The sequence below is a fragment of the Giraffa tippelskirchi genome, chromosome 2 (genome assembly GCF_054371585.1).
Source record: "Giraffa tippelskirchi isolate mGirTip1 chromosome 2, T2T-mGirTip1v1.2.pri, whole genome shotgun sequence".
NCBI classification, from domain to species: Eukaryota; Metazoa; Chordata; class Mammalia; order Artiodactyla; family Giraffidae; genus Giraffa; species Giraffa tippelskirchi.
In genome coordinates, this window is record NC_137276.1 from 92,915,360 (window position 1) to 92,929,927 (window position 14,568).

At 43.2% G+C, this 14,568-nt stretch overlaps 1 protein-coding gene across 3 annotated transcripts in view; it reads right to left on the reverse strand.

The window, feature by feature from the left end:
* The window catches only part of PXYLP1 (2-phosphoxylose phosphatase 1), a 157,123-nt gene that overhangs the window by 40,355 nt on the left and 102,200 nt on the right, over positions 1-14,568 (reverse strand). Inside the window, exon 9 of one of the 3 annotated variants that reach the window (XM_081569663.1) lies at positions 5,853-6,616. The exons of 1 other annotated variant lie outside the window; for it this stretch is intronic. The gene's annotated coding sequence lies outside the window, so the exon portion shown is untranslated. Of the gene's footprint in view, positions 1-5,852; positions 6,617-14,568 lie in introns of those variants that run through there. One more of the 3 variants, XM_081569660.1, reaches the window with a different exon arrangement.

A 14,568-nucleotide genomic window follows, 5' to 3' on the forward strand; every position in this document is an offset into this window, starting at 1 on the left:
CATTATTATTTTGTTCTTGAAGTGCTTTCCAAAGAATACCCATCAGAGATGATGTTAGGTGGTAATATCCAGCAAGTTTCTTTTTTAAATATATTTAAGTTAAAAAAAAAAAGTTTGACACTGTAAAGCAATTATCCTCCAACAAAAAAAAAGAAAAAAAATTTTCATTTAAAGGAACAAAACATGTTAAATGGACGTGCAAGTGGCAAAACACAGGACAAAAATCATCACTGGTTGAAGTTTGGGACCCATTGAACTCTTGCACTAATCACTTTCACATGTGAAATTTATTGTGCACAAAAAGCCTGAATCATAACTTTGGGAACACCCCACAGCAACTAAGAAAGTACAATTTTATTTTTTGGCAGTCGCCAGTCACCATCTACCTACGTTACCAACAGTTTTCTCTTATAACATAGTTGTGCTGATCATGAGAGTCTAAATCAATGCTGGCAAATCCTTCAAAACAAATTACACACCTCATTAATACAATCTTTGCAAGACTGGTGTTAAAACAGAGGTTTCTTGAAATTTTGCTTTGGAAATGTTTTTAGATTTTTCTAAGTTATATTTTATTCTCCCCAAATTAAAATGATATAAAATTATAGTGAGCTTTTGTAACACCAAGAACCTTAATATATGTCACTATCTGAATTGCTGAAGAAACAACATCTTAGTTTTGAGATCTTGACTTTATAAAAATGATATGCCTTAATTATTCCTCTTCTACATCCATCACGGTGGTGTGTTCTTTTGCCACATATGTGTCATATAGAATTATTTTGCTGGACTTGAACTATGTTGCTTGTATGGTATCAAATAAATAAAAGATTGATACTTTAAAAATGCTAATTTCCTTAGTCTTTTTCTGTCCTGAGATGTTTTTCATTGGCATGTAATAAAATATTTTTGAGTTGTTAATCCCTCTCCACAGTAGGAAGTCTACATATTTGTAAATTTATTTAATCCACAATTTCAGATTAGTTGGCCTTTTCTAAATACCAAACTGACCAGCTGCAGTCAATTCGATCACTTCCACAATCATCTTGCATTTATCCATAACTAAAGTCCTGGGTTGTTTTAATTTGCTCTGGAAAATTGGGTATAGACAGAACAAATGGCAATTACATTACAGAGTTTTTAATTTATCTTAAAATGTGAGCACTAGTGTTTATGCTTAAGTTCCAAGAAACACTTTTTGATTGTTTTTGTTATTCTGGTTGTCTATTATTATTTTATCTTTATAAATACGTCCTTTAATTTGCAAAGTGACTTAATTTGTTTTATTGATTCTAGGTGTCAGTGATAATGCTACCAATTAGCTTTGAAAACATAACTATGATATCATCGTATTATTTTTGAGCAATAAATGAGCATTCTTTCCATCTATGGCAATCTCAAATCCTTTCCTCCCCACCCCCCCTTTCCTTCTATCCTTTTCTCCTTCCTTCATCAAATATTTATTAGGCACTTGCCTGTCCAGCACTATGCTAGATGTGGAGAATCAATGATGGATAAAACTCTCAGTCTGCCAAGAAGCTTATTCTATTGATTTAAAATTTTTTTCTTCCTGTTTATTCCAAAGATCATTTGGACAAAACACACTAATGAAATTCATGGGAAAGAAAGCAAACATGGACAACTTTCACTGAGTTGCAGAAAAAGTATATCACCAACCTTTAGCAGCTGCAGTGAAATCTTTCTTCTCTGGGGGCTTGGCCTATATCAACAATTCTTCTTTTCCCCAAGAGCTGGCTCTGGGGCAGGCATTCTTCCTCCTCTAGCATAAATAACCTTGGCTGGGAATGTTTGGTTGGACACCAGTTGGATGAGACCCAGAGCAGCCAGAGAGCCCTCCTAGAAACCCTAGGTGCCCACACTTGTTTGGTGTGGCTGTGTGAGGCCTCTGGTACAGAGCTCCTGTAGAAAACCACAAATGCACAGGAAATTGGGGAAAATCAGATAAAGGCAAACCATTAAATGACACACGAACAGAAAGGAAACAGTTAAGAATTAACCCAAATTAATTTAAGGCTATAAGAGCGAGTGGTGCAACGGTTTAGTTAATAAGTAGCTGGTCTCCAAAACTAGGACACTGGAGCCAAATGACTAAGGGCTTTTAGAGCCATTAGGGGACAGGTGGAAGGAGAAATGGACTCACCACAGAGAGAATCACAAATGGCTGTGGGTAGTAGCAGAAGGCACTGCATCCTTGACTCATATAGATTCGTACATGCAATCATCTACCTCTACATAAATCTATGGATCCATTCAGCAAATACTCGTAGAGTACTACTGTTCTAGATGATGGTGCTGAGGACACAGCAGTGAGCACAACCTTAACATTCAGGAGCCTGCTGGAGGCACCATGAGCAACTGGCTGGAATTTAGGTAGGGATTATACAAAGAAAAAGGCAATGTTGAAACTTGAGAATAGGGAGAAAATACTTGCAAACGATGTGACTGACAAGGGCTTAATTTCCAAAATACACAAACAGCTCATATAACTCAACAACAACAAAAAACCAAACAACAAAAACAAAAACAAACCCAAACAACCCAAGAAAAAAAAGAGCAGAAGACCTAGAGACTTTTGTCCAAAGGAGAGATACAGATGGCCAATAGGCACATGAAAAGATGCTCAACATCACTAATTATTAGAGAAATGCAAATCAAAACTATACTGAGGTACTATCTCATGACAGTCAGAATGGCCATCATTAAAAAGCCTACAAATAATAAATGCTGGAGAGGGTGTGGAGAAAAGGGAACGCTCCTGCACTGTTGGTGGGAATGTAAGTTGATACAGACACTGAGGAAAACAGTATGGAAGTTCCTCAGAAAATTAAAAATAGAATTACAATATGATCCAGCAATCCCTCTCTTGGGCCTATATCCAGAGAAAACCATGGTTCAGAAAGGTACATGCACCCCTATGTTTATAGTAGTGCTGTTTACACTAGCCAAGACATGGAAACCATCTAAATATCCATCGACAGATGCGAGGATAAAGATGAGGTACATATATACAATGGAATATTACTCAGCCATAAAAAAGAACAAAATAACGTCATTTGCTGCAACATGAATGCAACGAGAGATTATCATAATAAGTGAAGTAAGTCAGAGAGAGAAAGATAAATACCATATGATATCACTTCCATGCGGAATCTAAAATAAGACAAATGAACCTATCTATGAAACGAAAAATAATTAGGGACAGAGAGAATAGACTGATGGTTGCCAAGGAGGAGGGGCATGGGAGACAGCAGGAAAGTCTGGGATTAGCAGATGCAAACTGGCGTATACAGAGTGGATGAACAACAAGATCCTACTGTATAGCAGAGGGAACTATACCCAATATCCTGTGATAAACCATAATGGAAAAGAAAATGAAAAAGAATGTACATGTATGTATAACTGAGTCACTTTGCTGGTACAGCAGTAATTCAACTTTACTTCAGCTGCCGAGTGTGGCTAGTTTCTTCAGAATACCAAGGCCCCTGGAACCTTCCAGTGGAACAAGCTGTCACTTACTCCCTCATCCTTTCCCTAGTCTGAGGTTGTCTCCTCCTTCTTTCATTCACTCAGCCTAGCAAGGCCGTGTTCACCATCTGCATCTTTAGGCTCAAGACTGTCTCTACTCAGGCCTCCAGATGGCCACCTTCTTGCTGTGTCATTTTCTCTGTGTGTGCACAATCCTGGTGTGTCTCATGTGTCCCCAAATTTACTCTTCTTATAAAACCAATCAGATTAGATTAGGACCCACTCTAATGGCCTCATTTAACTTAACCTTTTTCAAGGTCCCATTTCCAAATATACAGTCACATTATGAAGCAACAGACGTTAGGGCTTTAACATATGAAATCAGGGGGTTATGATTCAGCCCATAACCCCACCACTTCACTGCTGGAAGATTTTTGCTTTCTGTTTGCCCTGTGATTCACTGTGTGGAAAACGGCATGAACCACTGAGAAAGCCAGTGACCACAGGGCCTTCTACTTCCTAAAACCATGCCTGCCTCAAACCAAGAGAGAAGAGAAAGAGTCTTAGGGTCTGCATGCCCTTATGCATACCTACACCTTCTTGCAGAGAGACATGGTTCATGCCCTCCTAGGGTCTGAAGCAACTTCCCAAGTTTTAAGAGTGACAGAGGAAGTTTCTACTAAAGGCAGCTGTACCCTATTTTTCACCTTAGGATCACAGGGGAAAGAGTCAAACCTTTGACCATCAGACAAAGGAGTCTTCCAAGATCTCGGTTGCTTTAGAGGCAAACTACAATGTAATAATAGAGCCAAGACAAGAGGAAGTAAAAGAACTCTGCAAGGCACAGTTAGTAGCATTCTGAAAATTAGTGTTTCCTGTTTGCTTCAAACCTTCTTCTTCTACAGGGGCCTTGCTTAGTGTTAACAGGTCCTGTTTGCCAGTGGCTCTAGGTCAGTTCACTGAAAGCCAGTTGATTCCATTTTACCTTCCTAGTTGCTGACAGGTCCACACCCTTCCCCTCCCTCTTATCAAGTTTCTTCAGTTGTTTCTAATCAGTCTCAGTTCTCCCACTGCGTTTGTTCTCACTTCCCTCAGTCCTTTCAAGTACCTTTTGGTTTCTGCAAACCCTCTGCCCTTTTCGCCTTCACTCATCAATCCCAGTCTGGCCAAATCACCCCCTGTCCCATAGATCCTTCTCCTTACACTCCAGTCCTTGATCCACTCCTACCACATCATTCCCTAGCCCAGCCCACTCTGTCCTAGCTCCCCCTACTACCCCAAAAGAAATACAGACTCCCCCCCACCACCACAAACTTTAAACTTTTTATTTTGTATTGGGGTATAGCCAATTAACGACGTTGTGGTAGTTTCAGGTGAACAGCAAAGGGACCCAGTCATACACATACATATATCTCTTCTGCCCTGAACTCCCACTCCCAACAAGGCTGGCACACAACATTGAGTAGAGTTCCATGTGCTCTACAATAGGTCCTTGTTGGTTATCCATTTTCAATAAAGCACTGTGTACATGACCTTCCCAAACTCCCTAACTATCCCTTCCTCTTGGCAATCATAAGATTGTTTTCTGAGTCAACACAGACTTTTTAATGGTGATTTTTTTTTTTTTTTTTTTTTTTGCTGAACTGGGTCTTTGTTGCTGCACAAGGGCTTTCTCTAGTTGCGGTGCACAGGCTTCTTATTGCTGTGACTTCTCTTGTTGCAGAGCACAGGCTCTGGGATGTGTGGGCTCAAGAGTTGTGGTTCCCGGGCTCTAGAGCACAAACTCAGTAGTTGTGGCACACATGCTTAGTTGCTCTGAAGCATGTGGTATCTTTTCCAGACCAGGGATTGAAGCTGTCTCTTGAATTAGCAGGCAGATTCTTTACCAATGAGCCACCAGGGAAGTCCCCAACTGTATTTCTGAGTCTGTGAATTGCCTGTTCATATTCTTTGTCCATTTGACAATTTGGTTGCCTTTTTCTTATTGATTAATATATTTGTGCTCTTTTATATTTTATATATTCTCATGAATATTTTCTCTTAGATGTTCCTTCTCTTCTAACTAACTGGGCTGCAATAGAATGAATAGCCCTTAAAATACTGTCATGCAGTTATAATGGAATTCTGAACAACTAAGATTTTGCAGAAATGTTCAAAGGTTGTTTTAAAAATTCCATCCAGTAAGAATTGTTGTAAACTTTATAAACAGCAAAAGCAGCAAGTAAATATGGTACATGGAGCAGTAAACTGGGTTTCAGCAAATGGGTCTGCTTCTTCTACCAACATATAGCTCAATACCGCAAAATGTGACTGCATTTATTTGTTTTATATGTCTATTTCCCCTTCATATTCATTGCCTTTACTCATTTTATTTTTTAGTCACACAGCAATACATTTTATTGTGGAAAGATTTAAAATACACATATATGTGTGCACAACTGTAGCAGACATTTTTGTGCTTGCCAGCAGGCATTCCCCCCTCACCCATGATAGCCAAGCCCAGATTTTGTTCAGGTATCCCCTCAAATCTGTTAATTGGATTATATAATTCTTTAATTTTCTACTTGGTTTATGAATTTCTGAGAAAGTAACATTAAGAAGAGGGGTAGGAGAACCCCAGAAACCATGATTTCATAGCCCCAGGTCCTCAGTGTGACATGGGAGCAGGTCCACTCACTCAGTGAGAGTCGTGAGCCTGCCTTTGTACCTGTTGTGGGTTCCATTTAGAAGGTGCTCATACAAGTTCTAAAAAGGGTCTAAAGTGGATTCAGTGTGTGGCAGTTTACAGAACTGGTGAGCTGGCAAACCTAGTTGATATCTATTCTTGTATGGGCTTTAGGTGAAGGAACTTAGCAAAGATGTGATGCATGACAAACACTGGTATCCTTCCTGATCTTAGAGGAGAAGTGACTAACCCAGAGAAGGGAAGGTCTTTTCATGAGGGACTTTGTACAACTTGAACTGACAGCCTTGTGAATGGAGAGACTGCATATGTGGCAAGAGGTCGGGGGACTCTCAGGTTACAAGTCAAATATCACAAATATGTTGACACAGACTCAGAGACCCATGAGCACAACATTCTTTAGAGTCCAACAGTGCACACTTGGATCCAATTCGCCAGATGAATACGCTGCAAAACAGAAAAAACGCTTACATAGAGGAAGAGGAATCTTGTCTTCCATGTGTTCAATTTTTGTAATAAAATATTCCACATACAAAAAATTTAATACGTAAGAGATAAAGAAGGTGAATAAACATCGCATATCAATCAGCTAGCATAAGAAACAGAACATTACCAATCCCTTTGAAGACCATATGCACATTTCTGTTTAATACTCTGAACTGAAAACTGAACACGATGCCTACACCTCACTTCATATGTCACTGGCCAGAACTGCACTGCAAGCCCATACCTAAACATGTCATTTCAAGGGTGACTGGATGTTTGTGATTGCTTAGCCAGTAGTTTTCAAACTTTTTGGTCTCAGAACCCCTTTCCATTTTTAAAAATTATTGAGGATGCCAAAGAGCTTTTGTTAATGTGGATTATATCTATCCATCAGGACCATATTAGAAATTGAAACTAAGAAACTTTTTAAATATTTCATTTAAAATTACAATAATAAATCCAATACTTGTTAATGAACACACATACACTTTTTAAGAAAAATATACTTTCCAAAACAAAAAGTAATTAGTACTTTACTAGTAATCAGTACTTTACAGTTTTGCAAATCTGTCTGTCTTAATAGAAGACAGCTGAATTCTCATACTTGCTTCTGCATTCCAGTCGGTTCTAATATTATTTTGGGTGAAGTACATGAAGAAAATTGGACCTCACAAAGATAAGTAGTTGGAAATGAGAGGAGTATTTTAATAGCCTTTTCAGATAATTTTGGACATTCTTATTTGCATGCTAAGTCGCTTCAGTCATGTCCAACTCTTTGTGACCCTATGGACTGTAGCCCACCAGGCTCCACTGTCCATGGGATTTGCCAGGCAAGAATACTGGAGTGGGTTGCCATGCCTTCCTCCAAGGGATCTTCCTGATTCAGGGATCAAAAACGTTGCTACATCTCCTGGATTGCAGGTGGGTTCTTTACCACTAGTGCCACCTGGGAAGCCCCATTTTATTTGATATCATGCCAAAACCCAACAAATGATAGCTTCTTAAAGGTTAGTAGCAATGTGGAATCTAAAACCGCCATCAATGAACTCTGCACACTCTGTGCCATTAAAAATCCATTGGGCTAGCTTGCAGTTGGAAAAGTTTTTTGTTTTTTTTAACCCATGCATCATAGTTTTGTGACATCATGCATTGGGCATTTGGAAAATATTAGGTCACTAAATGTAGTGCTATTAAAATACGTCCATGTATTAGGTCCTCTTCCCTTTAGGAAGTAGAACTTATTTTCCCCTTCTTGAGAATGGACTGTACACACGACTCACTTCTAAAGAATAAAATGTGGTAGAAATTACAGAATGTGGCTTATGAGGACAGATCATAAAAGACATTGATGCTTTTATCTTGCTCCCTTGATCTTGGGTCACTTGCTCTGAGGGAAGCTAGTTGCCATGCTGTGAGGATACTCAAAGTCCTATGGAAAGGTACATGGGGTGAGATACCCAGTCTCCTGCCAACAGCTATGTGAGTGTACCATCCTGGAAACAGATACTGCAGCTCCAGTCAGGCTTTCAGACGATTGCAGCCTCAAGAGACAGACATATTGACTGCAGCTGTAGGTGAGTGAAACCCAAAGTTAGAACCACCTACGTAAGTTACTCCCAAATTTTTGAACCACAGAAACCAAAAGATAATAAATTTTCTTGTTTTAAATCACTATGTTTTGAAGTAATCTGTTATTCAACAACAGGTATCTAATATACTGAGCTTTGCAGATCTTCCAAATGTTGACACACATTTCATTATTTGACATATTTTTGAAATTACATCCACTAACACCAAGCTCATCAGAAGAATCTTTAAAGCATGCAAAGCCATCAAGATATTTACATGGTAGTATGGGTTTCCCTGGGCTTCCCTGGTAGCTCAGCTGGTAAAGAATCCCCCTGCAATGCAGGAGACCCTGGTTTGATTCCTGGGTCAGGAAGTTCCCCTGCAGAAGAGACAGGCTATCCACTCCAGGATTCTTGGGCTTCCCTGGTGGCTCAGATGGTAAAGACACTGCCTGCAATGCAGGAGACCTGGGTTGGGAAGATCCCCTGGAGGAGGGCATGGCAACCCACTCCAATATTCGTTCCTGGAGAATCCCCATGGACAGAGGAGCCTGGGGGGCTACAGTCCATGGGGTTGCAAAGAGTCAGACACAACTGAGTGATTAAGCACAGCACAGCATGGGTTTTCCTGGGGGCTCAGATGGTAAATAATCCATCTACAATGCAGGAGACCTGAGCTCGATCCCTGGGTGGGGAAGATCCCCTGGACAAGGGAATGGCTACCCACTCCAGTATACCTGCCTAGAGAATTCCATGGACAGAGGAAAGCCTGGAGAGGCTACAGTCCATGGGGTCACAGAGTCAGACATGACTGACTAAGCATGTGCGTGCACACATATACACCACACACACACAGCAGATATGTTTTTCAAATTCTAATTTTTGCTTGAAAGGCCACATTTTATCATTGTCAACAATAATCTCAGTTGCTTCTCTTGAAGTGACAAGCTGACTTTTATTTTCTAGAAAATTTCTACTAAATACCCAAGTCCAAAAAAATCACTGTTTTCCAGTCATTCAAGTACAAGAGATGCTTTTTAGAAGAGAATATAGTGCAACTAGCAAATCAAACAAGCACAGAATTGCTTTTTGTTGAGCAAGTGACACTTATTACAACCTCTGGGGAGGAGTCCCACTGCATGGAGGTTAGTAGTTGGTATAACAACATCTGCCACCAGAGTATCAGCCCCAGGGTGTCAACCTGCCGTGGTTGCAGGTGTTGGTGTTGCAAGAAGACACAATTCACACGGGCAATGTGTGAACAATGCTTTACTCTTTACTAGTGAAGAGAAAGGGCAAGATCAGCTTCACTGATGACAGTCTCCATGGTTAGCAGATCTGTATGCACTCTTCTTGTGCTACAAGCAAAGGGCCCAATTCTCTCCCTGCTGCAAACAGATACAGCAGTAGGGTTGGTTGGCTGTCACGTGATGCACACGGTTAAGCAGAACAAAGAAGTACAGATCCAGTCCAGGACAGGGAAAGATATTCCCAAACAAAGGGATATGCCCAGCCCAGACTGTGAGAGCTCTTTATATCTTTGTAAGGAAATGTTCTGGGCCCACAGCACATTCTTATACAACAGTACAGGGGTTGAAAGACTGAGCACATAACTACCTTTCCTAACACTTCTTTCAAAATGAACATAGTTATCTTGAGATGCAGCAAACTTGCTTTATTATAGTTCCCATTCTGTCACACAGAATAACAAAAGGACACATACTCCAGGTTCAGAATTGAGTAAAAGGAACACTTTTTAACAACTTCATTAAGGACATTCTGTTAATAGAAGAAACAACAGGCCCCAAATGGAGTCACTTGTGCTAAGCCCCATGTCAGCAAACCAAGACTTAATACCTAACCTAACAGCAGTTTCAGCCTCTCCCTGGAATGTGACCTTTAGCCAGTCAGTGTAAAATTTCACGAGCACCAATGATGAGGTAATCCTGATAAACCCCTGTATTTCACCAAAGGAAGATGATCTTGCTTGAAACTCTGAAAAAATGTGTTCATCTGCCTGTTTAGGGATACATATAGTTCTGTCTTTTGAGACCTCTCACCCCCTTTCACCTATACCCTAACCCTCCCATTTTGCTTCAGTAGCTGTCAGTCTCCTAAATGTCCTACAGCTCCTTCTTAGTCCATTCCTTTCCTTCTATTTTCTTCTTTTCCTCCAAATGGTCCAGACCCTCTTTCTCATTCCAGTCCTACCAATTGCTCCCATTTCTACCCAGGATGCTCTAAGTAGCTTCCAACGAGCAAGATAAAATAGGCAGCAGGGCCCAGATAAGGTGTTGCTGGGGTCTGAGGGAATGAAGCTGGGACTGGAGGGTCTGAGGAAGAGGGCTGACTTTGTACAGAATCCAAGCATTTAAGGATATGTGCTGGACCGGTCCTATATACCCATAGGGCTGGGGCCACTGGAAACATCTTGGGAACCACAACTGCAGGTCAGGATCCACAAATTTATCCCCTCCATGCTACTGTCCACACATGTCCCCAAAGCCCACAGCTTCGATTCCTGCAGCTACTGCTAGAAGAAGCAAAGCTGTGAGACCAACATGGGGAGCCCTGTGGGTTATGCCCTTTATGGCCAGGTCTTCACTACTTCCCAGTGCAAGACAGGCAATGCAGCATTGGGAATAAGCTTTACCCAAGACCAAGACCACTGGAAGGACTGATGCTGAAGCTGAAACTCCAATACTTTGGCCACCTGATGTGAAGAACTGACTCCTTGGAAAAGACCCTGATGCTGGGAAAGATTGAAGGCAGGAGGAGAAGGGGACGACAGAGGATGAGATGGTTGCATGGCATCACCGACTGGATGGGCATGAGTTTGTGAGTAAGCTCCGGGAGTTGGTGATGGACAGGGAGGCCTGGCGTGCTGCAGTCCATGGGTTGCAAAGAGTTGGACACGACTGAGCGACAGAACTGAACTGAACTGAAGACCATCGAGCCATCGGCCTCTATTCCCAGGGACGCCCAGAGGTGGGGACAGAGCACGCAGCGGTGGGAGTGCATGGCGGCTTTGGGCCTGGTCGTGCGCGCCAGAGGGAAAGCGGAATAATGCACTGAAAAGGCTGTTGGTGCCAGGTCCTTTCCCTCTGACGTCCCGCTTTCTGACTCACTGACGACCCCTGGAGGTAGACAATCCGTAAAACCTCTTCTACCCTCTCAGGCACCGACTCCACCACCAGGCTCACCCTAACTTCCGCTTTCATGAAAAGAGCGTAGTTCCGGGGTTGGGCCCCGCGAGGCCTTGTGGGAAATGGAGTCTTGTCGGGAGGATTCTGGGAGTCGTAGTTCCTACTGGTCCTTATGCGCACGCGCATTTTCGTATTCCTTTCCCTGGGCCTTTGATTCTCCACGCGGCGGGAAAGAGACACGTGAGCTTGTGTGTGACTGGCCTGTAACGTGCGGCGGCTCAGGCTTTGTCCTCTGGGGAGTCCTCTGGGGAGGGGTCCCCAAGTGGAACATGACGGACGGACTTGGATCCTCTGTCAATTATAATTGCCAGTTGTAATCGGGCTATTACAGCGGCAAGTGCTAATCTCCGAGATTCAGGGTGTAGGAGCAGTGCCTAAAGGCTGGGAGGACGAGGCATCGGAGCCAAAGCTTGGGAGTGCGGAATAGGACCAGGCCCAGGGGCGACGCATGTCAAGAACGGGGCCTCGAGAGCGCAGTGCCCAGCGAGCAGTCGTGAAAGGACCCCGAGTCACACGGAGGAGATGGGCGTTATCCCCTGACAGTGTAAATCTGCTGTGGGTTTCGGTGGGGCGCGCTGCCTAGGCATCCTAACTTCAGAAAAATAAGGGCACTGTGGCTGCTGTCCGGAGGGGTCTTGAGGGAAGGGCATTGAAGACCAAGTAGTAGTCCAGGGGGAGGCGATGGGATCCGATGGTGGCAGTGGACTGAGGGGATGAGGGGGATGGGGGCTTCAAGGAGAGAGAGGAGTTGAGGATTCCCGGACTTCTCGTGTGGGCCTCTGGCGGGTCTGTAGATTATCTCACTTAGTTGAAACAGATTCTGAGTAAGAATTTCACTGTTTCAACTCCCCACCCACCCTCGCCAAAGACTTGAGGGGTCCAGGAGTGAGCTGCTGCTGCTGCTGCTAAGTCGCTGTAGTCGTGTCCAACTCTGTGCGACCCCATAGACGACAGCCCACCAGGCTCCCCCGTCCCTGGGATTCTCCAGGCAAGAACACTGGAGTGGGTTGCCATTTCCTTCTCCAATGCATGAAAGTGAAAAGTGAAAGTGAAGTCATTCAGTGTGTCTGACTCCTAGCGACCCCATGGACTGCAGCCTACCAGAATCCTCCGTCCATGGGATTTTCCAGGCAAGAGTACTGGAGTGGGGTGCCATTGCCTTCTCCACCAGGAGTGAGCACCCAAGTGCAAATACATTCACAAAACTATTCAGATGTACACTGACACAAAGAACATTCATGCACATAACCACACGGCTGTGTTATACTCACCCTTGTAAGTATGTAAATAAACACATAGCTACTCATAACCACATGCTCACAATACTCCCTACCCCAGACAAACACCCTAATAAATGTAGCCTTTCTCTCAACCCAAAGAGCCCTCTGCCCAGAGCTGAGGGTGCCCTGCATGTTGGGCTCCGTGTAACCTGCAAACCAAAAGGACACACGTTGATATCCTTGGGACTGTCTCTGGAAACTTCATACACAGCGTTTATCCTCCACCCTACCACACCCATGCCCACTGTGACTCTCTAACCCTTCCTACCTTAATCTTCCTGCCACCCTGGAGTGATGTGAGAGAGAAATGGGGCTTGAATTTAGCTAAGGGTTTTTCCTCAGCTAGTTTTGCTGAGGATCTTCCCAGAGCAATAGTTCTGAAGATGTTTGTGTGTGCTAGACTCTTTGGAGATTCCAATGAAAGCTGTGACCCCTCTTCCAAGATAACACACCTGTTTGTATCCACCCTATCTGGAAAACAAAATTGAAACCCACCGTGGAGCCCTGGTTAAGAACCTCTGTAGAGGTAGATAAGAAGGCCATTTCCTGGTTGTCCCCTCTGGAGTCTTCAGGTGGCTCTAGAGGGGAGAAGAGTAGGCCCAGTCTCTCCTCCCACCCAACAGTTACCTCTAGTGATGGAGCCAGGCCCTCCATCCTGCCAGACCTTGGCTAGGAAGTCAGTCATAAACACTAAATGGTTAGTGGGAGAGTCAGCCAGGCAGGTAGTTCAAGCTTTGTTGTTGTTGTTCAGTTACTAAGTCGTGTCTGACTCTTTGTGACCCCATGGACTAGCATGCCAGGCCTCCCTGTCCCTCGCTATCTCCCGAAGTTTGCCCAAGTTCACGTCCATTGAATTGGTGATGCTATCCAACCAACTCATCCTCTGTTGCCCCCTTCTCCTTTTGCCTTCAATCTTTCCCAGCATCACAATCTTTTCCAATAAGTTGGCTGTTTTCATCAGGTGGCCAAAGTATGAAGCTGAAGCTCCAATATTTTGGCCACCTGATGTGAACAGTTGAAGCTTTCAGGTGTTTAATTATTTAGGCTTAATAGTTCAGTTAGAAAGACAGTAGGTTGGGACTTCCCTAGTGGTCCAGAGGTTAAGAATCTGCCTGCCAATGCAGGGAACTGGAACTCAATCTGTGGTCCAGGGAGATCCCACATGCTGCAGAGCAACTAAGCCCGTATGCCTAGAGCCTTTGCTCTGCAACAAGAGAAGCCACCACAATGAGAAGCCCACGTACCACAACGAAGAGTAGCCCCTAGAGAAAGCCTGTGGGCAGCAAAAAAGACCCAGAGCAGTAAAAAAAATATATATATATATATATTAACAAGATAAAAAAAAAAAGAAGACAGTAGGTCAATCAAATGATTTGTGACTTAGAAACTTAATCAGCCAACCAGCCAGTACTCAGGATTAATTTTTCAGATGGACAGTAGTCCATCAGGATCCATCATTTAGAAGGTCAATTTAATGGTCTGTCCATCAGGGAGCCAGTTGTGAGACTGCCAAACAGCTGGTTCATCAGTTAGATAAAAGGGCAGTTGGGGTGAGACTATATGGAGACAGAATGTCTCTTGTTACATTTTGAAGACAATGTAGGTAGGTGGAGAGAAGAGTTGACTCCTAGGCCACAAGAGGGAGCTTAAGCTTGCTGGGAATGAGGCCTCATCTGTGCCTGCATACGTGCTAACTGGCTTCTCAGTTGACTATTTGGAGGGAAAAGAGGAAAAACTGCCGAACAAGGGGCAGGCCGAGTTGCCACTAGAGGGCAGTGTGGCGTCCTTTCACTGGCACAAGCAGCTTTGCATTTGTGGGAGCCCATCTCTGAGCAGCTTCTGAAGAAAGGGTCCTGAGA